Below are 12,155 nucleotides of genomic sequence, written 5' to 3' on the forward strand. Positions count from 1 at the left end.
TTTTAATGCAAATACCTATATTTTATTGTTTATATTAAAATAATTTTGTTTTCTTTCAGTGCCTTCTTATCATCAGCAGCTTCTTTCTTGCCTTAAGAAGAATAAAAAATATTTTCCCTGCTCATGATAATGCATTCCTGTGGGCTTAGGGCACTTAAGTTAAACCCCCGTATAATGCCATGTCCAATAGAAGATGATATTACTAGTACAAACACAACCTTAAAACAGTTTATAATGTCACCTATTGATGTGGAGTGTGGAGGAAACAAACTCCTGATTGCTTCACATAAAATATTTGAAGTGAGAAAGAAATATCCAGCTGGGAATGTTATTAAAAACCTATAAAAAAGTGTTCTTAGTGATGACAAGTAGTGAACTAGTTAGCAGACTTGCTTAAAGCATTTAAGTCACTATTGTGGTGTTTGGGATAATCTATCACTAAAGGCTTTTAAAGTAAGAAATTAGTTCTACTTAAATAAGGAAGAATATGAGGAAATTAGTGTCTCTAAGCAGCATGATGTTGGATATGGAGTAGAAGCCCATATAAATAGTTGCAACAACACTTTGTAGGTGGTTCCTGAAGTAGAATCCTTATATGTCTAAAGTGTAAATAAATATGCTTTTTACTGCAAGTTTCAGGTTCAAGAAGAAAAGCAACGTTTTTTACAGCCTTTATTAGACTAATATGGTAACTGATGTATCTGCTTCTTCATTGCCTTTGGTTTCTCTCTGTAGGATTAAGTAGGCTAGGTGGTTGATTACTGCAAGTGAGGGAGACCAGATGAACCTGTAAACCTATAACTCCTTCCCCCTGCCCAGGAAATTCTGCTTCCAGTTACATTTATAAAAAGCCATAGCAGCTCCTTTGACTTAACTGCATCTACTTTACAGTCTTGCTTGTGCGTGGCGATGAGCAGAAACTTGTCTTTTTGTTTTGTTTTGCTTTTTAACCTTGCAATCTTTGATAAAGGTTAGATTTACTGAATTTTGGGGGGCTTAGTTTTGTGTGAAGGTAGAGGCAAGAGTTAAGATGATCTTTGCTGTGCATTAAACTGAAAAGTGCTCTCTGGAGTGCTGCTCTGCCTGCTTTGTTCTGCATGCTTTGAAAAAGTATAACTACTTTAGCGATTCTCTAAGCTTCTTATTTAATTCGTGGATTTTCATTGTAAATGGGGGATGGCCAAAACAAAAACTAGATCCCAACTCCATCAAACTTGGGAAAACTCAGACCTAGATTTGCAAAAAAAAAGTTCTACTTTGTTATGTCCATAATTCCTGTTCAGCTGGCACAGGGTGTATGCCCAGGTGAAGAGCGGAGAAGAACTGAAGCTCTGAAGCTTTTGAGGTTTCCCTGTACTTCAATAAGCATTGCTGGTGCATAGCCCACCTTAGAATAAGGCCTTAAATGTCAGATTTTTTGATCACATTTAAAAAGGTGACTCATCGTGAATGCTTTATTGTATATTGGGCTGGGAAGGACAGATAATGGAGTTTTGATAACAAAATGCCAGAAAGTAGAAGAGATCTCATTATTGCAAGAGTTGGAAAGTTAACATATTTATTAAAGCTCCTGACAATTGTGACAGTCATCCTTGCCTGTAAATGTTAGTGTAGTATAAACTTCTAAAGCTTCCTTCTTGCTTCTCAGACTCTTGTCAATCATTATAGTTATTACATAAAGCACAAGTCACTACATAAATTTTCTTTACTTTTCTGCTGCATTCTTATTAATTTGTGATGGAATCTGTGATTTGTTTTTCAGGAATATTTGACAACTGCTTGCTATTCAATACGATGTTATTGTCAGCACTGACTTTAAACCCTACGGAGTGGTCTAAGTGTCCAGCCACATTGGGTGAGCACTTTGCCCACCTTTATTGCCTTTCTTGCACATGGATTTTAGCAAAATATCATAGACAGGACAGTACAGAATCTTATATAACAACTGACCCAAAGGTTGAAGGTATAAAAGGAAAGAAAAAAAAAAGGATAGGAGTGCATGTTAAGAGTAAAAAAAAATAAACAAACAAAAAAACCCACCCAAACAGTTTAATGTAAAGGCGACTTCTAATTAGAGAAAAAAGTTGCCATTTTAATTTTGGTAAAAGGTTGAAGACCTTGGACATTACAGAATTACAGACGTGTGCATCTATGCATTAGCATCATGGGTATATCAGTGTGTTTTTTGGACAAATCTATTCTGCATGCTGTTCTAGTTGCATTTTTCTAATCCATATGCAAAATGCCTACCTGGAATTCTGTTTTAATTAGTGAGTCACTTCTGCACAGACATGTTCCAAAATAAATCCCATTGCAGCTGAGTTGAGACGCTAAGGACAAAACATCTAGGGGCGTCCCCAGCAGCTTACAGCTGCAAAAACAGATAGAGCTCTTCAAGTTCCTTTTCAAAATGCGCTCCCACTGAATAGATTACTAGTTTTGTTTTTTTTGTTTGTTTGATTGTTTTAAACTGCCTTTAAAGTTGGTGTTGAATAGTGTATCTAGAAATCTAAAATGAGCCAGTTAAAACAGTTTAGTTTCTAAACCCCTGATGCTGCATGATTGAAGTCAATGGAGACTTAGCTATTTACTTCAATGAATGTAAGATGAAACCCTAAAGGAGGTTATTTTATTGCCTTTTGAAACAATGCAGTATGTCATATCTGTCTTTCAAAAGTACATACAGGTAGACTAGCAGACTCTAAGCTGCATTGTTTATTGTTTCTCTATTGTTTAATATAATCTATGATTTATTTGCACCAGTAGCTCTCAGATGAATTCTTTTTAGGTGTTTGTTTGTGGCTTCTAAGCTTCAAAACAGAAATAAGCCTTCAGGACAATAATTAAGAAGTCATTAAATTGCTGTTTCAGTTTAATATTTGTTTACAATATGTAAGGTTTTGTGCTTTACATAGATCAGTTTACCAGGAAGTGAGTCCTCCAGTTCTTATTCGGGCAAAATCCACTTGGTGAGGATTTCTTGAATGGGCAGTGTACCCTTCTGTTCAGAGCTCTGTCTATATTTAAATCCAAAAAGGCATCATTAATCAGTCTTGATAAAAATTACTTAAATTAAGGCTTAACGGACGAATCCTGTCCACTGCTTAGGTATGTCTCTAATGAACTTAGTTGCCTGGAGCATATTGGGGTTATTTTCTCTTTTGTTTTCATGTACATTTTTTATTTCAGTTTGGCTGCATGAAGTAAATGAAGGAGTTTTGTGTTTTGTTAAATATCAAGCTTCTTTAGTTCATAATCTTCCAATTTTAAATGTATGTAACAAAGAATAATTTTCATGTAACAGGCTCTTAAAGTGATTAATGGTTTGATTAGAAACATACAACTTGATTAAGGAAAGATGTTTTTTTTCATCAAGAACTTGAACGATAAAACACTTAGTCCAAAGCAATTGAATAAATTTTCCTAAAAGCAGGTAGCCTGAATAGCTGATACATAGTTGCTTTGCTGGCTTTCCCTTTTTATAAGAGTGGAGTAATTTCTTGGTCAGTCTCCAGGAAGACTGTCTTTTTATTAGGTGAATGTTGTTGAAAAATCTATGATAGTATCTCTGCTTTCTCATTATTCAGGCCTTTAACATCTTGTTTTGGATGACATGGATGCTTTTTATTGCTTCTTACAGCATGTCAGTCTTTTCATTTTAGATTTCATTGTTTTGCGTTTGTCTTTAGTTTTTGGTTTTAAGCCCAATATATCTCAAAATAAGTGATACAGTAATGTGCGAGTCCCCTGATACAGACATACATCGCATAAGCCAAATTGGAGGAAGTGAAATCAGCCAATCACTGAGAAGGTATAAGCGATTAGATAAAGAAATAGTCAGAAAGTAGATTAAGGAATTCTAGAGGGGAAGAACATCCTACTTTATTACCAGCAGTGAAATCCTGTCTTCACTGAAGCCGGTAGCAAAGCTTTCCCTGTAGTCTGTGGGGTCTGAATTTTTTCTTTGAGTTGTAATTCTCTGGAATGACTCTCCCACCAGACTGGAGTGTGGTGAAATGCAAGTCCAATGTGTTCACAGATTCATCCCTGAAGACGACTCCAAGAACTCCTTATGTTCTTAGGATTCCTTGGCAACATCATTCAGTTGTACAGTAACATGTATAAATACAGGCTATATGTGTATATATTTTTATAGAAAATGTATGTATATATTTAGGTATTATGAGAGAAGAGTTATGCTAATTATTGCATCTCTATCTGGATTTCTCCAAGTAGGAGAAATTGATTTCTCCCAAGTAGCGTTTGGAACAGGCAGTGCGTGTTCCCTGTTGCATCATGCTGGAGAAGAAGTCACTGTGTAGAGCTGTGTTCAGAGGTAACTGGAAATGCCAGGGCGAGGTATAGAAAGAAAGGGAAATTTTAATAACTAATGCTATACTGTGAATATCATATTCTCAGCAGGTTCCCATATTCTCCCCAGACACCTATCCCGAGTGGTTCAGAGCATTGACACTGAGGGAGCCCCGTCCTGCCAACGCTGAACATGTATGTGTTCATTCTTTAGTATAAGGCTGCTCAGTCCCGGAGCAGGTAAATCTAGAAAATCTAGATGCCAATTACCTAAATCAACTCTGCAGTGAAAAATGTCCCCAGACAAGCCAAGCTCCTCATGCACAACTAGGTAACCGATACTGTTCCACTCCTGTAGTTTAGGAGGAGAGCATATTTAAGTTAGCTTGAGGGAAAGTGAGATTTAGGTGGGATATCTGTTGTTTAAAAATCCTGTTTTCTCTTTGGTTTGTTGTACAGTTTCTAAATGTTTTGTTTTGAGAAGGCTTTTGTTCAGTATCACTGGTCGCAGTTCTGAAAGCAGAGGAACAAGTGCCCTAACTCCATAAGTTTGGTGTGCACAGGATAAATATCTATGTAAATTCAGATGGCTAAAACATTAAGTGTATTCTGTGTCATGTTGTATAACTAAAATAAACAATACAGTTTAATAGTGGGTTATTGTTTTGCTGATATCTTATGTTTTTGGGGTATAATCTGCATCTTATTTGTCTTTCTCGATGTAACCAGCAGCCAAATTCATTGCTTTATCATTCACCAGTAAAATAAAACTGATGAAGACTGACAGCTTTTCCTGGACGGTCAGTGGCAATTAACTTAATTCTGGTGTTGATGACTTCGTAGCCTCAATCACTCTTACAATACAAGCTTATCTTGTACAAATCAAGAAAGTGCTGGGCAAGCACTTTGGCTTACTAATGACAAAATTAGGCAATTTATATATCCTGTGAAAAGGTCTGAATTGTATAGGTATTAGAGGTAGTATGTGACAGACATCACAGCAGCAGCATTGATACATCATGGTTGTCACCATGGTGAAACGTGGTATGATTGCAATACACTGTGGCTGATAAGGCTATAATTAATGCTACCTGAACACTGGTACAATGTCACAATAAATCTGCCAGTGAGTAGGTTCTTTTGAAAGGGTGTCTGCCTTATTTTTCATGCCAAGCTGCACTAATCATTTTTATGGGTTCCCCAGTGTATCATTTTCTTGCACATTGTAATTTCCTGCATTAAAGTAGCACATCTGAGGGCTGCTATAGTCAAGGCTGTGCTGGCATTTTCATTACAGAGCCCATTTCTCACAGGCTTGTAACCCTCCTGTAAAAAGGAAACTGCCTTAGGCAGACACCTGGCCATTAGTGTCTTCAGTCTGTCTGTTCTCAGCCCAATCATGCTAATGGGTTAGAGTCTTTGACTCCCTGTGTACCAGTGCAGGTTTGCAGTACCTTAAAGGATTGGTCCCTGAGTGTGTATGAGGGATGGTTCTGTGATTTTACAAAAAACAAACAAACAAAAAAAAAGAATCAACCAAAGGTAGACTTTTCCCTTGCATACATGCTTGCTTATATTTTCTGGCTGTGGTGAGAAGTTAAAACTGAGAGAAATAAGCTGAAGGGAATCAAAGCTGCTGTCCAGGTTCTGGAAAGTCATATTTCCGCACTGTAACCATCCCTGTCCTCACAGGTTGGTCTGTTATCACATGAGCAAATGTACAGTTGATGGAAGTAAATAGTAAGTGCCACCATGCAGAAACAATCTTCTCTGCTTGGTGAGCAGCAACAATTGACACAAATGGCAACAATTTGCAAAACTGACCTAGTTCCTAGTTAATTTTGCGTTATAAGGTGTGATTGGAGATTTCTATGTTTTGCTTCAAATGATAAAGCATTGAAATAATAAAATCGGTGACTGCTGAAAGATCTAGGTTTGCTTAGCCAAATTCTGCCTGTATGCACAGCCCTGCTCTGCTTGTTGTTCCTTTAGCCTGTCTATGAGTGTGAGCAGATCTGTGATGCCTGGGTTCTTGATGAGCTGTCTGGAAACTGAAACTTTGAGAATCTGGAAGTGCTGGAAGAATTCAGTGTCCGTAATAGATCATTTCATTAAACTTTATCCTACGGTGCAATTGATTAACAATCCCTTGAAACAGGTGTTGCTATATAATTCCTGATTATTTGCACCTAAAATAACAGAATGATGTTTTATGAGTCTCAGGTGAGTCTCAGGAACTGGCATCACCTAATTCAGGGTGGCTGATTCACCAGAAATGTATATCTTATTGATGCACCAAGTGGGCTGAGAAGACATAAATATTCTCAAGGACTACTGAAATAAATACCGATCTGTCTTAAATACTTTCTTTCATGTTGGATCCACTCTTATGGACAGAATTTATAATTCTTTGGTTTCTGCGTCCAGTTCAGTGAACTGAAGTCAGATTTCCTATTTACAGAGTACCAAGCAACAATATTCACAGTCAGCCTCTTCTAAGCCAATACACAGATATATTTTTCTCTGCCTGGGTTATTTTTTTTTTCTTCTGTAAGTTAAACAAAATGTTAAGTGTTTTGAGAGGATGATTAAACAGACCATTCTGGTAAATGATTCTGACCTTATCATTTACTTTGAAGACAGGCTGTACATCCAGACCATATTCTTGTTCCATCTCACTGAGAATGTTCTCCATTTACAGGCCATGCTTGCGTTTGTTTTAAGATTTTCCAGCAAATTGAAAGCTGTATGTAAATAGCTGCCTGTGGAGGTAAAAAGATTTAAAAAGAAAAAAAAAACCCAATGGATAGTTTTGGGAAGGTGGACCAATGCTATAGATGCATATAGGAATAGCAGTGGCTTTTACTCTCTCTTCCTGATACTTATGAATAGTATGTCAATAGTATGTTGACAGCCAGGATTAAAAAAAGTTGGGCTCTTATGCCAAGGTTGCCTGATAATTACTTCTATATGTTAAAATAACATTAAAAACTATTATGGCCCAAATGAAGTGTTACCTAAATCATCCGAATAGTAAGAATAATTCTCTTACTAGAGAAAAACATCTTTAAGTCTTGGTACAGCGTTGGTGATGCTATAGTCTCTGGTTCAGCATAACCTTTTTAGTTGCAGGAACAAATATTTTAAGGCTCTATTTACACAAATGTTATATATGGGGAGAAATCAGTTAAATTCCTCTTTATTCATTGGTCTTTTGTAGCCTGTGTTCTGCTCCGTTGAGGTGATGGTTAGAAATTCTTTTTTCCAAGTAAGAATTGTCATTTGTTGTTCACATGGTCTGATCTTTTAGAAGGCAGGATCTCACTAATTCTGATTTTAAATATTTGGAGAGGGTCTTCATTTATGTTGCTGTTTTCTTTCTGTAAAATGAGAACAATAATAATCATGTTTCCATGAAATTGCTAACTGTGGTAGGGAAGTGCTCAGAAGTTTTTATAATGATAATCATGATATTTTAGTGCATTTTCAAGTTTAGAGCAAGACCAGCTTTCTGGAAGTTGATTCTTCATCTTTGAATAGAAAAAAACAAAAAATCACCCAAACCCCAAGCTCCCACCAACCCCCTTCCACCAAAACAGTTGATTGGTGCTTATGGCATTTTCCTTTTTTTTTTTTCCCCCAAACCAGAATTGTTTCTCTAAAGGTAAAGATGACCAAACTTGCTCACCATATACTTTTTGCAAACTGTTCATACTCAGAATATGACCTGTTTTTTTTCTGGATAAACAGCTTCAATATATCTTTAAATTCACTGATTATATTTTGGCTATATGTCCTGAAATAAAATGATATGCTTCCAAAATACACAGTTTCAACAACTGCACAAACAAGTTGTTTTTATAGTCCGTTTCCAGCGTGATTTACCATCCAATACTTCATCTGTCAACATGGCAGTGACAGCGTTTCATGAAGGACATCAAAGGGCTAAAATTTTAGGCTTTCCAGACTTTTCCACAGTTACTTTTTTTTTTCCTTCTTGAGCTTACCACAAGTAATAGATCATTTTGTGCTGAAGTGTTTGCTTGTTTCTACGTGCTATAGTCTTTCTTGTTATCGTAGCATCGACCTCAGCAGATTTTATTTAGTTTCTTCAGACTTGGTGAACTATTATATGGGCTATTCACTAGCTGTCAAATACAGTTAGATCTGATTCATGACGGAAGAACTGCCTATAAGATCCCAGTCCTAAAAAGTGATGAGTGCCTTCAGTGATTTAAAGGGCACTTAGAACTAGATACAAATCTTAAATATGTGTTCTGAGGCCTTAAGCAAATTGGTTCAGCACAAGTAGCCACGCTTGCTAAAGAGATACCAATGATTAACCTTTTTCACTTATGATTTTCCTTCATCTGCCATAACTTCTGCATCCCAAAGTTTGAATTTCTCTAGGCAAAAGCATTCCGTTTTGTTTGATGTGTCATTTTAGGATGTATTTTTTTTAATTATTTCCTCTCATTAGTAGTGATTTGTGATCTGTCACAGTCCCTTGCTGAATACCTGTAGCACAGACAGACACATCCAGCCAGTTACTACATTGTTATAACCAAACTACATGCACAAGCAACACAAGCTCCCATGTTCAGATCGATTTTGGCTTTTTCCTAAGCTCTAATGTCACCATGATAGCTCCTTTTCTCCAGGGTACATTAAACATCTTCATTCTTATGCTCGTATAGTGCTTACAACATTTAATTTATAAAACATTAGCATTTATAAATATAAATTACTGTAAAATTGAAGACTTAAAGTCAACTGCAGGTAATGAATGATGGTATTATGTCCACAGCCACACTGCTTGTTCATCCCCAGTAAATATGTAATCAAGGTAAAATAAACTTCCAGCCTAATCAAGAGTGCATGAAATAGCTGCTCTTTTGTTTTCTTCCTTTCTTCTGTAATTGCTACTACTGTTGTATGAAAAAACATCTCCAACTCCAACTGAAGCTGGAGTGGGAACAGTGTTCCCTCTCTGCAGCTATTGCAGTATTCTAATTGTGGGAGTATGAGAATCAAGTCAAATGACACGGGAAAAGACAAATATTTTTATTAACAAGTATTTATGTGTGGGCCAAAGACAGCTGAAAGAAGTGTGCAGAGATTTATTATGTAGTGGTGTGGGAATACTCTCTTTAAAAGGTTACTCTCAAATATTGCACTTCTTAATAGCTGATGTTTTCTTATTGACTGCTCATTAAAAATATGGTTATATATGTTGGACATCGTTCGTAATTAACTTTTATCCCTGTGGGAAATGTTCTAAATACGGATCATGTTATAATATCATGTCACAATCACTAAGAAAGTCAGTTTTCTGAAAAAAAAAGATGTTTGTTACTTTGAAAGACTCTGTAACGCATTTGACATCTTTAAACATTTGAAATCATGCGGTGGTCACCACATGTAGACAAGACTATGAGAAAGGCTTTAAAATCCTGCCAAAAGGGGTACAGTATTTTCTTAAGGGTTTTTCTCTTCTTTCCGAACTTTATATGTAAGAATGTGCTTTTTGAGATAGATTTTAAATACGTACCTGGTACAGTACATTAATACAGTCTGTACAGTAAATATAAAGATAATCATCTGTTAGTGTAGGCACATAGGCTAAGTAGAAGTCTGTGTGAATTACCGTGTTCAGAGTGGCTAATAGTGCCTGCAAGCAGACACTTGTGTTTCTGCCAATATTTTTAACTAGCACCCCTTCTCAGTTAATCAGTGGAAGGACAGAGAGGTTTGAGGGGTACGGCCAAAGAGCGCTGCTTTCAAAGATGGGTATGATGCTGTTTTTATCTTCTGTCATTGCAAAGATTGTCACTGTTGAGTAAAACTTAAGCTTTTTAAGAAGCTTTTTCTTTAAGGAGCTTAAAGCAGATGCTTTCTGACTCTTCAGCAGTATGGAAGAATACTAGTATTGCGACCAAGTGCAAGTAAAATGACAAACGTGTTAGAACTTAGTTTCAGTTGTATGTTGCAGTACTTGTCCACTGGGGTGTCTGCGTTTCTATTCACAGAAATTCTGTTCTAAAACTGACTAGAATGTTAAAGGGATACAGGGTCCTCATCTGAATAAAATGTCCATTTTAATTCACCTCCCTTTTTTGAAAGTATTAGTTGTAATAATTAAGGATGCTCCAAACAACTTTGAATTAGTCATCTGGCCAGAACTTTGGGGGCAATTACTACCAGTATTCATTATTTTTCAAGCTTCCTTTTTCAATTTCTGAAGAAGTAATTAAATCTGGTCTCTTTTTTTTTGGCTCAGATTTTTTTTAATGAGTAAACATCATATGAATTTTGGAAGTCTTATGAATAAAAAGAAGTTAATATTTTAAACTCTGTGACTGTTCTTTATGTTGTTTGCTGACCAGAGCTTCAATTAAAAAGAGATTGAGAATTTCTTCCTGAGGCTAAAAACCTAAAGGGTCTTTCTGTATCCAGTTTTTGGTAACATTTTGTTCTACAGCTGAATTATAATTTAAGTCCCTATTATAATTAGTGTTATTTGATTTTAAGAATGTTGAACCATTATAAATGCTCTAACAGCTTAGAAGATTGCACAGTGTATAAACCAGCTGGCAAAAACTAAAAATGGAATGTCTGTTGTGATGCTTTTGGAAACAGCAGAGTTCAAAGTCTCTCTAATTGGGTTGTTTTTTAGGATCCTAATTCCTTTACAATAAAGTATACAAGCCATTTTAATTGAAACATCTTTTTTACAATCGAGAAAAGTTTTTATTTTCCATCTTTACATTTGAAATATTCAAGGTGAGGAAAACTATCAACAAGTGGTCTGCATTCCCCTTTATTTGTTCTGAAAACACTTTTGTGTGTGTTACGTACAGGGTTGTTTGCTGTGCTGTTACCTGCTCTGTTGGCCAGCCCTGGCAGAGCCAGCCTGAATGAGACACACTTGAATTTGTGAATGAAAGGAAATCTTGCATCGCAAAAATGAAGCCAAGCTGGGTAGCCGCATTCAGCGCAGTGGAAGCACTTGGCAAGTAGGTTGTACTCAGTGGTTCAGGTTGTTCAGATTTTATTCATGCTCCTGGGTCCCTATGCATAGGACACGTATTCAATTCCACTGTATCAGTAACTCTACTAATATGAGTGTTTGCTTTTTTTGTGAAGAGGTAAATTCCCAGTTCATTCTATAGCAAGAATCAAACCTTTGCTTCTTTATTTGAATATGTTTAAAGGGCTAGCTTTGTTCCTGCTGTGTATTTATTTTTTCCACTTGAATACCACTGTAAATTATATGTCTGAGTCTGATTATTTGTCAGTTTTAGTCAAGGCAGGTCATGAGCTGCTTTTGTCTTATAGTCGTGTGCAATGAATAATGGAGCGAGCAACTCCTGACAGTTATTAAAAGAATTTTGTCTTCTTTCTGTTGGCAAATTGCTTGTGAACAGATGGCAAAATTTTAAAATTTACTTAAACATCAAAGTTTTCCTATTCTGCCACCTGAAACAATCAGATCCAAAGCCAGTTGAGTAAGCGTAAATTTACTGCCAATGGGTGGTGGAATAATTTATGCTCTTCAGTCTCCTAGATGAGTTGAATGCATAAATAATATGAACTTCCAGCAAAGGAAGATTTTTTTGAGACTTGGAGTTCTCTAGTGGTTTACTTTGTGGCCATGCTTTGGTTATTTCAGTCTGTATTTCACAAACTTTGATTCCCACACTCTTCAGTTATAGTCTGATCTACCTACTGCTGAAGTAAAAAGCCATTGTCTTTAATGAAAAACGCATTTATTCAAGTTCGTTGGTGTGTATACTACTGCAGTGATGACACACACTTTGTGTGCTCTCTCCGCCTCTGAGGTG

The sequence above is a fragment of the Apteryx mantelli genome, chromosome 19 (genome assembly GCF_036417845.1).
Source record: "Apteryx mantelli isolate bAptMan1 chromosome 19, bAptMan1.hap1, whole genome shotgun sequence".
Taxonomy (NCBI): domain Eukaryota; kingdom Metazoa; phylum Chordata; class Aves; order Apterygiformes; family Apterygidae; genus Apteryx; species Apteryx mantelli.